This window comes from Lissotriton helveticus, chromosome 9 (genome assembly GCF_964261635.1).
Source record: "Lissotriton helveticus chromosome 9, aLisHel1.1, whole genome shotgun sequence".
NCBI lineage: Eukaryota > Metazoa > Chordata > Amphibia > Caudata > Salamandridae > Lissotriton > Lissotriton helveticus.
In genome coordinates this window covers 187,113,152-187,127,890 of record NC_136070.1, presented here as the reverse complement: position 1 = coordinate 187,127,890, position 14,739 = coordinate 187,113,152, and the positions used below count along the sequence as shown (strand labels likewise).

Genomic DNA, 14,739 nt, shown 5'->3' with positions numbered 1-14,739 from the left:
TGGGAATCAGAGCGGAGCCGCGTGTGCGCTCTCCGTATTAGGGAAGTCCGAGAGAATCTCGGCTCCTTTCTTCAAGTCACGGTCCCGGCTGGATGCACAAGTGAGTCCTCGGTGCTGACTATGATGACCGCTATCTTAATCGCTGACGTAATTTGCCTTGGACCCTCCGGTTCGCCGGTTCCTGAGCTTTATGTATACAGGCATGTCACCGTAATGTCATGAAGATGATCCCACTATTTAATTAAGGGATCAAAACATCGTTGACAAAATGTGCACCTTATACATTGACTATAATACAATGTTGAACTTGTAATGGTGTATCCACAGTATTCTGTCTTGTGAATTTATATCAAACTTAAATGCATGCACATTTTCCTTGCCTGAACCCTTCACTTACTGTTGTTTGTTTGTTGATGTCAGTAGGATGCAGGCTGTGTCCCACTTGGAATCTTTTCCCTTACTTTGTGTTTAAAGTTTATTGTGTATTAAAAACCTGTCCGGCTGGACAGAGAATATAGCATTGATAGGGTCTATATTAATTTGTAATTTAACTGACTGTCTAGGGACCATTGTCTTTAGAAATAGTAACGTACCCAAGGTCCCTGACCAATTGCATATTGGATTCCCTTGTGTTTTGTAACAGTATGTGTAGATCCATAGCTACTATAAACATACATATTTAGAGGTCTGTATGTAGCTCTCAGTGGTATAGCCTGAGCACATTTTAATACTAAATAAATTAAAACATTTCTGCCTAATACTGTTGTTGTATGAATGTTCATCTTGAAAGCAGCAATGGATTTAATAATAAGACCAGCATTTTCCTATCTGCATTACACTTTTATTACAGCCTTTAAACAACAGTGCTACAAAATCATAAAGATTTTAAGTACAAATGCTTAAAATGTGAACCCTTTGACACTTGAAACACTGTTTCACTAACAGATAAGTTCCCTTTTCATTTATCTCCTGCTTATATTTGCTTATTCGTGGACTAGTAATTAATTAGTGGGGAATTGTTTATTTATTAACTAATATATGCATTTAATAATGTGTTTCCCTTTGGTCAGCTCAGCAGTAATGTATTGTAAATTTAGTTGGCTAACCTTTTTACAATTCTTTTTTTTTTACAATTTTTTCTCAGATTTGAAATTTACTTTCAAGAATGTCTGGGGAGCACAAGGAAAGCTCCACATCTCTGGACAGTGTTGGTGATGATCAAGCAGGGGTTTCCTCTTCATGTAGATCTACATTAGCTGTCTCTCCCATGTGCACCTACTTAATGCTCTGAATCATACGACTTAGAGGTGACTGTGTAGATGTGCTGCTGCATGGGGGTATCGCAGCTCTCATAAGATCACTGGCCAGCCATTTCCTTTTAGACAGAAATCCATATCATTGTATAGAAATATGCATTTGATAAAATGATGTGGCCATTATTTAGTGGCAGGTCTTCCTTTTGTGGATAATCTCTCAGTAAGAAGGAATTCCTTACTTTTGTAGTGGCTTCCAAAAGTCAAACATATGAATCTTAGCTATATAAAATAGTGTACATTTGTTTTTTAAGGTTGACCAGATAATACTTGTCTGTTAAGAAAACAACTGTTTTAGAAGTTATGCTGTTAAGCTTAGTTTTTTAGGAGAGCATTTGATGTTTGTCTTTTGGATATTTCTTGGAAAGATTGTAATCCTGAAAAGGCTGTGTTTCATTGAAAGAAGAGGACCGAGAGAGTTTTGTCATCTATTTTATCTCCATTGTTTAGGCCAGCCTAATCTTTGTGTTGTACGATGTTTGCAGACCTAAGAGTTAAGGTTCAATGAGTATAGCAAAGAAGGATCAGTTGTTGATATAAGATGTGAAACCATCCTCTTTGATTTTTTCTCCAACTTTTGAAAGGTTCATAACAACAGTTGAAGGCAGGTGTATCTATTTACAGGGTTGGACCTCATTCTGTGGGAGGGGGCACAGCTTCTAAAGCTTTTATTTGTAGTGGACAATTCATTTCAAACAAACCAATTATACTTTTGGAAATGTAGTTGATAGACTTCGAAAGTGCAGATAATACATACCTCTGATATTAAATGATGGTAATTTAAGCATTGTGCCAGAAAATCAAGTCAATTAAAGATACTAAAGCATGTAATATCGCACCCATTCCCATTCTATTGAACGTATACATGAATTATTGATAATTGTGCATTTGTACATGATATTTATATAGTGACATTATAAGTTGATATGATTTTGAATACGGTTTTTATTGGACTATTGTTTTTTTGTTTTTTGTTTCTGTTGTTTCTTCTCTATTATTTGTTTTGTTAAATCATATTCTGCTGGGGACTTAGGTCCAGATTGCCTAAATGTTCATGCATGCAGAACAGCATTCAAATTCCCTGTGCTGTTTTGCGCAAGGGAGAAAACACAGTATCACCATATATACAAAGATTGGACTGCTGCTGGTATCATCTCCTAGTCTGGTGCACAAACAGGCGGCCTTGTGACACACACAGTCTTATACAAGGTTGTAGATGTTAGTGCATTTGGTACCAATTCCTATGCATAAACAAACCTAGATTTTTCCCGGGAATGGATCTTGTACTGTGCACTGCAGCAAACATGCAGTGCGTTGTTTTTTAGACAAATTAACACATTTCCCCTTCTTTGCGCCAGTGTAGGAAATGGGACCCCCGGCCGGCCAGGGCTTGCGCCACAGCCAGTCAGAGACCGCCACTCCTATATAAAGTCGACCCCTGCTCGCCCTCTAGGTAACGCGGCGCGGGCAGTCAGGCCTATCTCGGAGGACATGTGTGAAGCATTTGCGCACGCACCCACCAACAGCAACATCCCAGGCCTCCCACAAAAGGAACTCCACACGAAGTATATATGAAAATAGTCTTTGTATTAGGCAGGACACATAGGAACATACACTTTACAAGGGGGTCAAGGCACGGCAGGGGTTACCAGGGAAAAGGTACAGGGCAGGGCCAAGGGACCTCTGCCGGTGGTACGCATCTGATGGAACTGGCATTAGAACACATATCTCCTGGGAGCTTCCTAGAACTAGCAGTAGAACTCACTCTGACCAGGGATCACATACATGAGACATCGGGTACTCAGGCGGGAAGGGACAAGGTACATAACACAACAGAGGCCCCCATCAGCAGGGCAACACATAGTAAATCAGCAGGGCAACACATAGTAATCCTCAGCATCACATTGATATTAGTCAGTAGCACCCCCTAGGCCAGATGACCGTCCTGGGGCAGGGGCGCCTTAGAGTCTCGGTGTCCAAAGTGGCCTGAAAGGGCCCGGGCAAACCTAAACGTGGCAGCGGCCCACGAAGTGCTGGGCCGCTGAGGGACTTGGGCGGAGCCTTGCAGGCTCAGGGGGACAGGAGGGCGATGGTGGAGCCTCTCGGGGCTCAGAGAAACAGGGGGCACGTGGTGGAGCCTCTCGGGGCTCAGAGAAACAGGGGGCACGTGGTGGAGCCTCTCGGGGCTCAGAGAAACAGGGGGCACATGGTGGAGCCTCTTGGGGCTCAGAGAAACAGGTGTGGGCAGGCGGGGCCCCCCTCGGGGGACCCGGCATCACTGGTGGCCCCACGGGCCTCGGGGCTCAGCAGAAGGATCATTGGAGGGGAGGGCCGGGCACCGGCAATGTGCCCCGACGGCCCCTCCCCTTCGCAGCACTCACCGGGTCGGCGCGGCCGCGCCGGGCGCTCCTCGCTCTCCAGGGCTCCCTCTTGCTCCTGGGGGCCCCGGGGGGAAGACGCGGCAGTCCTGGGGTCAAGCAGGGGCGCGGAGTAGGCTCCCGCCGCCCCCTGCCTTCACCGCGCTCCGCCAGCCGCCTCCCAAGCTCCCCGGGCCGCCGTCCAATCACAGCGCTGCCCGGGGGGACGTCAGAAGCCAAGCCCGGGCCGGCATCCAATCGCAGCGCGGCCCGGGGGAGGGCTTCACGGAGGGGTCCCGGGCCGGCGGCGGTGATTCAGGGGAATTGACGAGGGCCAGGCCCCCCTCGGGAATGGGGCAGTAGCGAGGTAGGCACTCGCGGGGGAGGTATAATCCCCCAAAGGACAGGGCAACGGCCGGGTGGCACCGGAGTGGTGAAGGTAGCGCGCACAGCGCTAGTGCCACGAAGGATGCGCTCCAACAGCGCCGACAGGACAGAAGGCAGTGCTCTAAGCGCTAGGGTCAGAGGAAAGCGCTCCCAAGCGCTAGAAGCGGGAATGAGCGCCCCAAGGCGCTAGGTTAGCAGGAAAGCGCTCTCAAGCGCTAGGGCCATAGCTAGCAGAGACCCCAGGAAGCCCAGGAGCCCAGCAGATCAGGAACAGAGCAGGGCCCAGGGAGGCACGCCCTTCCCTGAGCCCAAGCAGCAGCACGACCCAGGTAGGGTCCCAAGCAGGAAGAAGAAGAGAGAGAGAAAAGGGCCCACCCTCCTTTTATACAGGAGCTCCCTTTGTCTCCAAAAGGGGCAGGCAGGGAGAGAACCAGCTGGAACTGGTTCTAAGGAATTTCTTGGTACTGGCCAGGCCATGGACACTGGACGCACCCCCTAGGGGTGGGGCCAGCCTGGTGGGGGAAGGCCCAGCCGGCTTCAGCCAATCAGGCGCCAGCACACCTACTGCACACACACACCAAGGTCTAGAAGGGGCCCTTCCCTTCTAGCCACACGCATGCCGCATACATCCTCTTGTAGCATTCAACCTCACGAGCGCACACATACCAAACACGGCCCGGCACGCCCCACGCATCAGGAACTACCAGAGCCACATACATCCCCCATGCATTCCTATGGGCGGCAGGTCTCTCTCACCACACCCACACTCAGAAGGGGAATCACCATCCCCCGGTCACATGTAATAAGCACAAAACCTCAGGGGCGGACCTGCCAGACGGGCCAAGTCCAACACATGCCCCTCCCAGCCCAAACGCAGGGCAGACCAATCACTACCGTGATGGACTTCCCTGCGGCAGGGCGATAGGAAGTGGACGCGGCCCACACTGCCGGACCAATAGACATACCCAGATTAAAAAATAATAAAAGTTAAAACAAAAAAAAACAAAAACAACCAAAAAACCTAAAAATGAAGACGTAGGCCCAACCAGGCTACCCACCTGGTACTCCTTAGTTGCCCATGACTAGGACCAGGCCCTAAGCCCTCCAGATACCACTGGTCCCTGCTAATCCGAAGTGGGGGGCGGTACCCCTGGCCCCCAATAGCCATTCTCCACTCCCTTTCTCAGTGTAGCCACGACTACCACTGTTCCTTCCACCTAGGGTCCGCACCCTCAGGTTTGCCAGAGGTCACGGGCAAGAATGCCCCACCCTACCTCTACTTCTGAGGTTCCGCGTTCTCCCAGGAGAAACACCCTCAGAACACACCTTCCTACCAGTCTTGGAACTTCCTCCCTCCACTGGTCTTCCACCTGGGAACTAAGCGTTCAGCTCTCCCCAAGGCAAGCCGCGGCCGAGCCAGCAGGTCTTCCTTGTCCGGGATACAACTTAACATGAATTCCGCCAGGGTGACACCTGACACCTAAAATACCACACGATGAGCCGCGGCAGCGCCAGCAGGTCTCAGTACAACGCAACATAAATTCAGCCAGGGCGACACCTGACACCTAAAGCACCACAAGATGAGCCGCGGCAGCGCCAGCAGGTCTCCGTACAACGCAACATAAATTCAGCCAGGGCGACACCTGACACCTAGAACACAACAAGATGAGCCGCGGCAGCGCCAGCAGGTCTCAGTACAACGCAACATAAATTCAGCCAGGGCGACACCTGACACCTAGAACACAACAAGATGAGCCGCGGCAGCGCCAGCAGGTCTCAGTACAACGCAACATAAATTCAGCCAGGGCGACACCTGACACCTAGAACACAACAAGATGAGCCGCGGCAGCGCCAGCAGGTCTCAGTACAACGCAACATAAATTCAGCCAGGGCGACACCTGACACCTAGAACACTACAAGATGAGCCGCGGCAGCGCCAGCAGGTCTCAGTACAACGCAACATAAATTCAGCCAGGGCGACACCTGACACCTAGAACACAACAAGATGAGCCGCGGCAGCGCCAGCAGGTCTCAGTACAAGGCAACATAAATTCAGCCAGGGCGACATCTGACACCTAGAACACTACAAGATGAGCCGCGCCAGCAGGTCTCAGTACAACGCAACCTAAATTCAGCCAGGGCGACACCTGACACCTAGAACACTACAAGATGAGCCGCGGCAGCGCCAGCAGGTCTCAGTACAACTCAACCTAAATTCAGCCAGCGGGGTAAGGGAACCGGATGCATCCAACCCATTCAGCGGGGTAAGGAAGGACAGGATTATCGTTGATTCAGCAAGCTCCCCATCCCAGAGAACTTATACCCCCTTACTCAGCACACCTCAACATTCATCCACACATCGTCCCTTAGACTGGTAAGACAGTTTTCTACCGCCCAGATTCCTCAACCTGACCCTTGTGGCACAGGTACCATTACTCTAGGGGAGGGACAAGGACCATACACATTTGAACACAACTACGCAGACACCACTGGATCCCACCCTTCTGGTGAATCCAGAAAACCATCTTGTACTAGGGAGATGATTTACCCTCCCAAGCTAGGGGCAACTAACTAACAGGGTACACGCACACTTTTTCCACAGAACAGACATTTCCATTGATCATAAAACATTTCCATAGAGCAGACATTTTTAGCAACCCGACCTGACCCCATGTGGCGCAGGTATCATTACTCCAGGGAAGGAACAGGGACCATACACATTGAACACAATTACGCTGCCACCACTGGATCCCACCCTTCTGGTGAATCCAGAAAACACATTGCACTAGGGGGTTGATCTACCCTCCCGGGCTAGGGTCACCTAACCAGAACACATTTTTCACAGAACAGAATTTAAGTAACCTCCTAAGAACAATAATCTCCTTTCTTTGCGACCAGTTACAATACAGAGTTTTTGTAGGGAGGCCAGTTATCGTTGTGGTACTGCGCAAACACAAGTCCGGATCCCACCGCTAGCCACCAGTGTAGGAAATGGGACCCCCGGCCGGCCAGGGCTTGCGCCACAGCCAGTCAGAGACCGCCACTCCTATATAAAGTCGACCCCTGCTCGCCCTCTAGGTAACGCGGCGCGGGCAGTCAGGCCTATCTCGGAGGACATGTGTGAAGCATTTGCGCACGCACCCACCAACAGCAACATCCCAGGCCTCCCACAAAAGGAACTCCACACGAAGTATATATGAAAATAGTCTTTGTATTAGGCAGGACACATAGGAACATACACTTTACAAGGGGGTCAAGGCACGGCAGGGGTTACCAGGGAAAAGGTACAGGGCAGGGCCAAGGGACCTCTGCCGGTGGTACGCATCTGATGGAACTGGCATTAGAACACATATCTCCTGGGAGCTTCCTAGAACTAGCAGTAGAACTCACTCTGACCAGGGATCACATACATGAGACATCGGGTACTCAGGCGGGAAGGGACAAGGTACATAACACAACAGAGGCCCCCATCAGCAGGGCAACACATAGTAAATCAGCAGGGCAACACATAGTAATCCTCAGCATCACATTGATATTAGTCAGTAGCACCCCCTAGGCCAGATGACCGTCCTGGGGCAGGGGCGCCTTAGAGTCTCGGTGTCCAAAGTGGCCTGAAAGGGCCCGGGCAAACCTAAACGTGGCAGCGGCCCACGAAGTGCTGGGCCGCTGAGGGACTTGGGCGAAACCTTGCAGGCTCAGGGGGACAGGAGGGCGATGGTGGAGCCTCTCGGGGCTCAGAGAAACAGGGGGCACGTGGTGGAGCCTCTCGGGGCTCAGAGAAACAGGGGGCACGTGGTGGAGCCTCTCGGGGCTCAGAGAAACAGGGGGCACGTGGTGGAGCCTCTCGGGGCTCAGAGAAACAGGGGGCACGTGGTGGAGCCTCTTGGGGCTCAGAGAAACAGGTGTGGGCAGGCGGGGCCCCCCTCGGGGGACCCGGCATCACTGGTGGCCCCACGGGCCTCGGGGCTCAGCAGAAGGATCATTGGAGGGGAGGGCCGGGCACCGGCAATGTGCCCCGACGGCCCCTCCCCTTCGCAGCACTCACCGGGTCGGCGCGGCCGCGCCGGGCGCTCCTCGCTCTCCGGGGCTCCCTCTTGCTCCTGGGGGCCCCGGGGGGAAGACGCGGCAGTCCTGGGGTCAAGCAGGGGCGCGGAGTAGGCTCCCGCCGCCCCCTGCCTTCACCGCGCTCCGCCAGCCGCCTCCCAAGCTCCCCGGGCCGCCGTCCAATCACAGCGCGGCCCGGGGGGACGTCAGAAGCCAAGCCCGGGCCGGCATCCAATCGCAGCGCGGCCCGGGGGAGGGCTTCACGGAGAGGTCCCGGGCCGGCGGCGGTGATTCAGGGGAATTGACGAGGGCCAGGCCCCCCTCGGGAATGGGGCAGTAGCGAGGTAGGCACTCGCGGGGGAGGTATAATCCCCCAAAGGACAGGGCAACGGCCGGGTGGCACCGGCGTGGTGAAGGTAGCGCGCACAGCGCTAGTGCCACGAAGGATGCGCTCCAACAGCGCCGACAGGACAGAAGGCAGCGCTCTAAGCGCTAGGGTCAGAGGAAAGCGCTCCCAAGCGCTAGAAGCGGGAATGAGCGCCCCAAGGCGCTAGGTTAGCAGGAAAGCGCTCTCAAGCGCTAGGGCCATAGCTAGCAGAGACCCCAGGAAGCCCAGGAGCCCAGCAGATCAGGAACAGAGCAGGGCCCAGGGAGGCACGCCCTTCCCTGAGCCCAAGCAGCAGCACGACCCAGGTAGGGTCCCAAGCAGGAAGAAGAAGAGAGAGAGAAAAGGGCCCACCTCCTTTTATACAGGAGCTCCCTTTGTCTCCAAAAGGGGCAGGCAGGGAGAGAACCAGCTGGAACTGGTTCTAAGGAATTTCTTGGTACTGGCCAGGCCAGGGACACTGGACGCACCCCCTAGGGGTGGGGCCAGCCTGGTGGGGGAAGGCCCAGCCGGCTTCAGCCAATCAGGCGCCAGCACACCTACTGCACACACACACCAAGGTCTAGAAGGGGCCCTTCCCTTCTAGCCACACGCATGCCGCATACATCCTCTTGTAGCATTCAACCTCACGAGCGCACACATACCAAACACGGCCCGGCACGCCCCACGCATCAGGAACTACCAGAACCACATACATCCCCCATGCATTCCTATGGGCGGCAGGTCTCTCTCACCACACCCACACTCAGAAGGGGAATCACCATCCCCCGGTCACATGTAATAAGCACAAAACCTCAGGGGCGGACCTGCCAGACGGGCCAAGTACAACAGCCAGCTTTAAGTAGGCATTAGTTTTTGACACAAACCCTGGTCTGGCTTTCATAGTAGGTTCGGCTTCATGTCATAGCAAAGGCTGTTCGTGTTGATCTGCCCCAAAAGCTCCTCCTTGAAAAATGGCACAAAAAATGTATTGTGCTGTGGGCGCTGGATACCATGTGCCACTTTGTTTCATGCCAGCACAAGTGCAAAGATTTAGCACAGCTAAGTCTATGTCTAGAAAATATGTACGTTTGTTTTTATTTGGCATCCTTTTTTGTAGATACCTGAGTCCATAAATTCAGATGAATATCTGTGTCTTCAAACCAGAATCAATTTGGGACTACTTACTGAAATAGAAGATTGCATTTGGACTCTTATTGCTTTATTTATTTCAGAACAAGAAGAATTTCAGGGTGCTTCAAATGCCAAAGGGTTCTTTGTTTTTATCTCTTTATGTTAGGTTGTTGTGTTGATGTTTAACGAAGTGAAAATAGTGGGTTAATGCAGATAATAAAGGTCATTAAATCTTGATTTTGCTATCACAACACTAGGCAATTTGTCATTAATTAAATGCAGTGTGGAGAACATTGAGGAAAGGGTAAAAGAAATGGTACGAGAGGAAAAACATGGTAGTGTATTGGATGATTGATTAGAAAAATGCATTCAGTTAGACTATATTGAAAAGTATTTGATATTTGAAGTGAATGAAAAAAAACACAAATAATAAATATGTTGAACAGTAATTTAACCATGTCCGGATAGCAGCGATAGTGCATGAAAGTAGCAAAAGAACGTTCATTTGCTCAACCATTTAAACACAGTAACACTGTTCTTTGGACTAAAATCTTTACATTGACAACTTCTTCAGAATACATGATTTGTTTTGCTTGGTTGTCTAGGTATAATTGGTCCCATATGTATTGTCAGTAAAACCTTCATAAGCAGACGTTCTCTTGCAGAAGCACACTGTTGGAAACTGGCCCTTTCTGGAAGGTCACCCCAAACTTTTTGCCTTCCTTCTCCTTTTTTTGTGACCAACTTTTTGTTGGATTTGGGACTCCGTACACTTTAGCACTGCTAGCCAGTACTGAAGTGCATGTGCTCTCTCCCCTAAACATGGTGTAACTGGTTTACAACTGTTTGGCATATTTGATTTATTAGTAAGTCCCTTGTAAAGGGGTAAACCATATACCCAGGGCCTGTAAATTCATTGCTACTAGTCAACCTGCAGCACTGATTGTGCCACCCACAGACGTAGCCTCTCAAACCTGTCTCAGGAGTGCCACTACAGGGCCTATGTGTGCAATTTACTGGCACTTACGCATCGCCTTCACTGGGTGGAGAAGATCAACGCATCTCGGTGCTTGTGATCACAAAAGGTACTTTGTTCACCGGAACCTTTGTGGGTCGTGTAGCGGGCCTGCTACTCCACAAGGTAGGCCCCAATTTTGACTTTGCCCCCGCCCAGCACAACACAAAGTAACCTTTTAGTCGCTACTTGCTTCTAAGTGCTTTATTACATTTATTCTTTTAAAAGTCAATATCTCAACTTCTGTGCATTGGATTTTTGTCGTTTTGGTCTTGATTTGTTGATAATATAATAATCTATTATTATAAACTGGTGTGGAGTCTTTTTGTGGTGTATTCACTGTGTTACTATGTGTGTGTGTGTGTGTGTGTGTGTGTGTGTGTGTGTGTATTGCACAAATACTTTACAGAAGCCTGACTGCTCTGTGCCAAGCTACTGGAGGGTGAGTGCAGGTTACCTTTTAGCATGCATATAGGTTACCCTAACTTGGATTGTGGCTTCTGCTTGGACAGGGTGCATACTAGAAACCCAAATTCAAACATACACCCACTTATAAAAACAACATGCATAAAACCTATGAGTCTGATTTAGGGTCCGGTGATAGATACTAAATAACAATTGTGACATATACAGTCTGCTTTATTACAAGTGGGTTAGAGTATAATGCACTTGTAATAAGGGGGACAGTATATCTGTCATGTTTGTGATGGAGTAGCCATTTCCTAGACTATAAATCAGACCCTATATGTTCATAGTATTGAAAACTGGCCCAGTTCAAAACCAAAAAGTCCAGTGTAACAAACACTTGTGCTTCAGGGGAATAGAAAATTATGTGATGGTAGGAGTTAAAGAAAGGTGGGTTAAAAAGACGAAAGGGTGTCACTTTCAAACACAAATATTGTTGTATGAATACTCAGCCTACTTTTATACCTCAGTAACTAGTCTGATGTTTCAAAACATTCCCCCAGATGCATCAAGCATCCATTTTGCGATTCCTTATTAGCGAAAAATAAGGATTCGCTAATAAGGAATAACAAAATGCTATGCATGAAGAAATCGCTAAAAAAATTGCGATTTCTTAATATTCCTTAATTGCGACTCGCAAATGGCGAGTCGCAATTAAGGAATACCTCCCCATTCATTCCTATGGGCCTAGATGCCCATAGGAATGAATGGGAAGACATTCTCAATTTGTGATTAGCAATTAGCGAATCGCAAATTGAGAATACAATTTCAAGGGTGCAGGGGTGTCCAAAGGACACCCTGTTGCACCCCTGAAATTAATCTGTGCACATATGTTGCGCACACACATGCCCTAAGGGCATGTGTGTGCTCAACATGAAACTTTGAAAAATGCACAAAAGTGCATTTTTCAAAGTTTTTGCAAATTACCATGAAGTTCAACTTCATGGTAATTTGCTCCCCCTATTAGTGAAATCGCTATTTTTTTTTTACTTTGTTGCATTGCATTTAAGGAATCTCAATTTGGGATTCCTTAAATTCAATCGCAATTTAAGGAATCTCAATTTAGAGATTCCTTAAATTGCGATTTTTGCATTTGGGGTGATGCATCCCAAATGCAAAAATACCGGTCGCAAAGGGGCAGATTCTGAGAATCTGCCCCTTTGCGACCAGATTTTCCTTTCATGCAGCTGGGCCATTGTTTCTAAATGGAAACAATGAAATAGAACATATAAGACCCTGGGTTGACAGCGTTTCCTATTATAGAATTATTTCTGGCAGCTTTTAATTAGTGCATGGCATGGAATTTTCCTCTGTCATTCACAGATAGGCCCATGGAGCAGTGAATGCTTGTGAATTATCTGCATGAGTGTGCCTCTACTGCACTTGCATATTCATATAGTGTCCTTTTTTTCACTCCTGAAGGCACTCTTTAGATTACTTATCATTCTTGACTGCATGTACCACATGTGAAGAGCTTCCATTTGAAAGCACCTTGGTGAACCCTATATGATATGTATTACTATTGTTTATGCAATGCTTGGCTGTGCATAACTTCCCATCACTAATGGATGTAATCTTGAGGTAATTTACCATGGCAGGCTGTGTACAGTTTACGCCTCCCTGAGGGCTGCTCACCTGATTCTCTAGTGAATGTTATAGAGCATCTGACATGACTTCTTTATCCAGTGTGTGCTGTGGGCTGCTTCTCAGTCCATCCTGGGTGGATTCTATAGAGACCCACTCAATTAGGCACAACATTAAATTAATGTATTGTGCATGCATGCTAGCTGGAACTCCCTTTTCCTCTATTACACACCTGAGTGCAGCGACCTCGGACACGATTAAACACCACTTGGTCATTCATGCACAACATCAAAGCACTTCCTGTGGAGGCAGAGGTCAAAGTGGGAGGGATCTGCGGGGGACAACGTGTTCATACCTGTAATTCAACAAAAACAGTTTCCCGACATTTGAGATGTCTCAGCTGAAGTGGAAGGGGAGCAAGTCCCCTCTGTTGTGAAGCCTAGGAAGGGACAGACAGCTGCAGAATCAACAAGCCTGCTTGCCAGGGTAACTGCTGCCTGAAACAAATGTATATGTGCGTATTTGGTTAATCTGCAATGCCAAGTCTGCTTGGATGCCGCTATTAGCTTTAATTGATGGATCCACTTGAAGAGTATTCTTTTTGAGAGGTTTTGTAGGGTGGCTTGAAGAGCTGTGGAGTGCGTACTTTTAATGGACAGTTATAAACAATATTTGCATTAATTACTGTCTGTATAGTACTCGGATCTATACTTTGCAAGCACTTGTTAATCTTAAACCTAAATCTTTTTGTGAACTTTGCGGCTACCTATCTTATACTGGGTGTAATGCAAGTTTAAAATAATTACGTTCATATTCAGAGTGCTGGAACCTTGGAACACTAAATCACACACAAGTCACTATTCCCCACTGAGCGAGCCACCAGAGTTAAATTCTGTGGCTCTCTGGTTATGCACGTATATATGTACAGTGACCGCATTAACCAATAGTGGTTTCACAATGTAAAATATAGCATCTCTTTTCGAATAGATTAACTTGCCTTTATTTTTCATTTAAGATGTGTGTTGTTTTAGAACACAGTTACATGATGGTGAGATACCAACACAATAGTTACAAGATATTTTGTTCTTTTTAGCCACACCTTTCAACACACCCCATGCTCACTGACCCCTCCCCCATTGGACTCAGGATCACAGTTCCCTGACATGATGTCTGTAGGCCACAATGCAAGTCCAGCCTCTTCCACCCAAGCACTTGCCCCACATTGTAGTGTGCTATCCATCCGCTTTTGAGCTTCACTGTCTCATCAGCAATATAATCCTCTCTATCATTCAGGGGCAGATAGGGTTATATAAATGCATTTACAATTACAATGCAATTACAACAGAAGTGACCTTACATATTGTACCTCTATACGTGGACACCGAGCTCGCCTTCGTTAAGTGAGTTCTCCAATAAGAATGCACATCTGTGCACAGCTTACCGTTTCTTGAAGTTCAGTCCACCACCATTAACGCTCCAGAGACATAAGATTCATTGATGTGCTGAAACGAAGCCACACACAACATTTTATTCATTTATTCACGGAAATGTGCCTTTCAATCATAAAGAAATAAAGTGTTGCTATTTTTTGCCAGCAGCAGCAGATAAATGCAACCATCGTTTAGAAATGAGCAGTAGAAAAGATGCATTCCCTTTTAGCAATTCAACACACTCCACAATTAAAGAGGGAGGAGATATTGCAAAGATTTTCCCTCGCATATTAAGCAGGAACATTATGCAAAATTAAATGCATTAAATAAAATGCACTTGGCTGAGACCTTGCATGAAATTTGAACATGAGGTCATATACCTTGTATACAAAGGTCACATGAGACAGCATCAGTCTTGGGGCTACCAAACACATCTCTTTCACTGTTCGTGCAACACATTTTCTACTGGAAAAGACATGTTTTGTGCAGTAAAAATGTAATAAGCAAAAACATGTGCATGTGGAAATTAAGCTAAAGTATGCTTGTGGAATAACATTTTTCCCTGTGCCTACATGATTGTATGTGGAAAATTTCCTTAAAAAATGATTGTCTGAATATCAAAGTCAAAGTCAAAGTCAAAAAGGCT

At 48.0% G+C, this 14,739-nt stretch overlaps 1 long non-coding RNA gene across 1 annotated transcript in view; it reads right to left on the bottom strand.

Moving 5' to 3' along the window:
* Positions 1-14,739, bottom strand: part of LOC144781092 (uncharacterized) — an 875,268-nt gene that overhangs the window by 636,031 nt on the left and 224,498 nt on the right. The window contains exon 2 of the long non-coding RNA XR_013600872.1: positions 14,105-14,165. This is a non-coding gene — a long non-coding RNA (uncharacterized LOC144781092). The remainder of the gene's footprint in view (positions 1-14,104; positions 14,166-14,739) is intronic.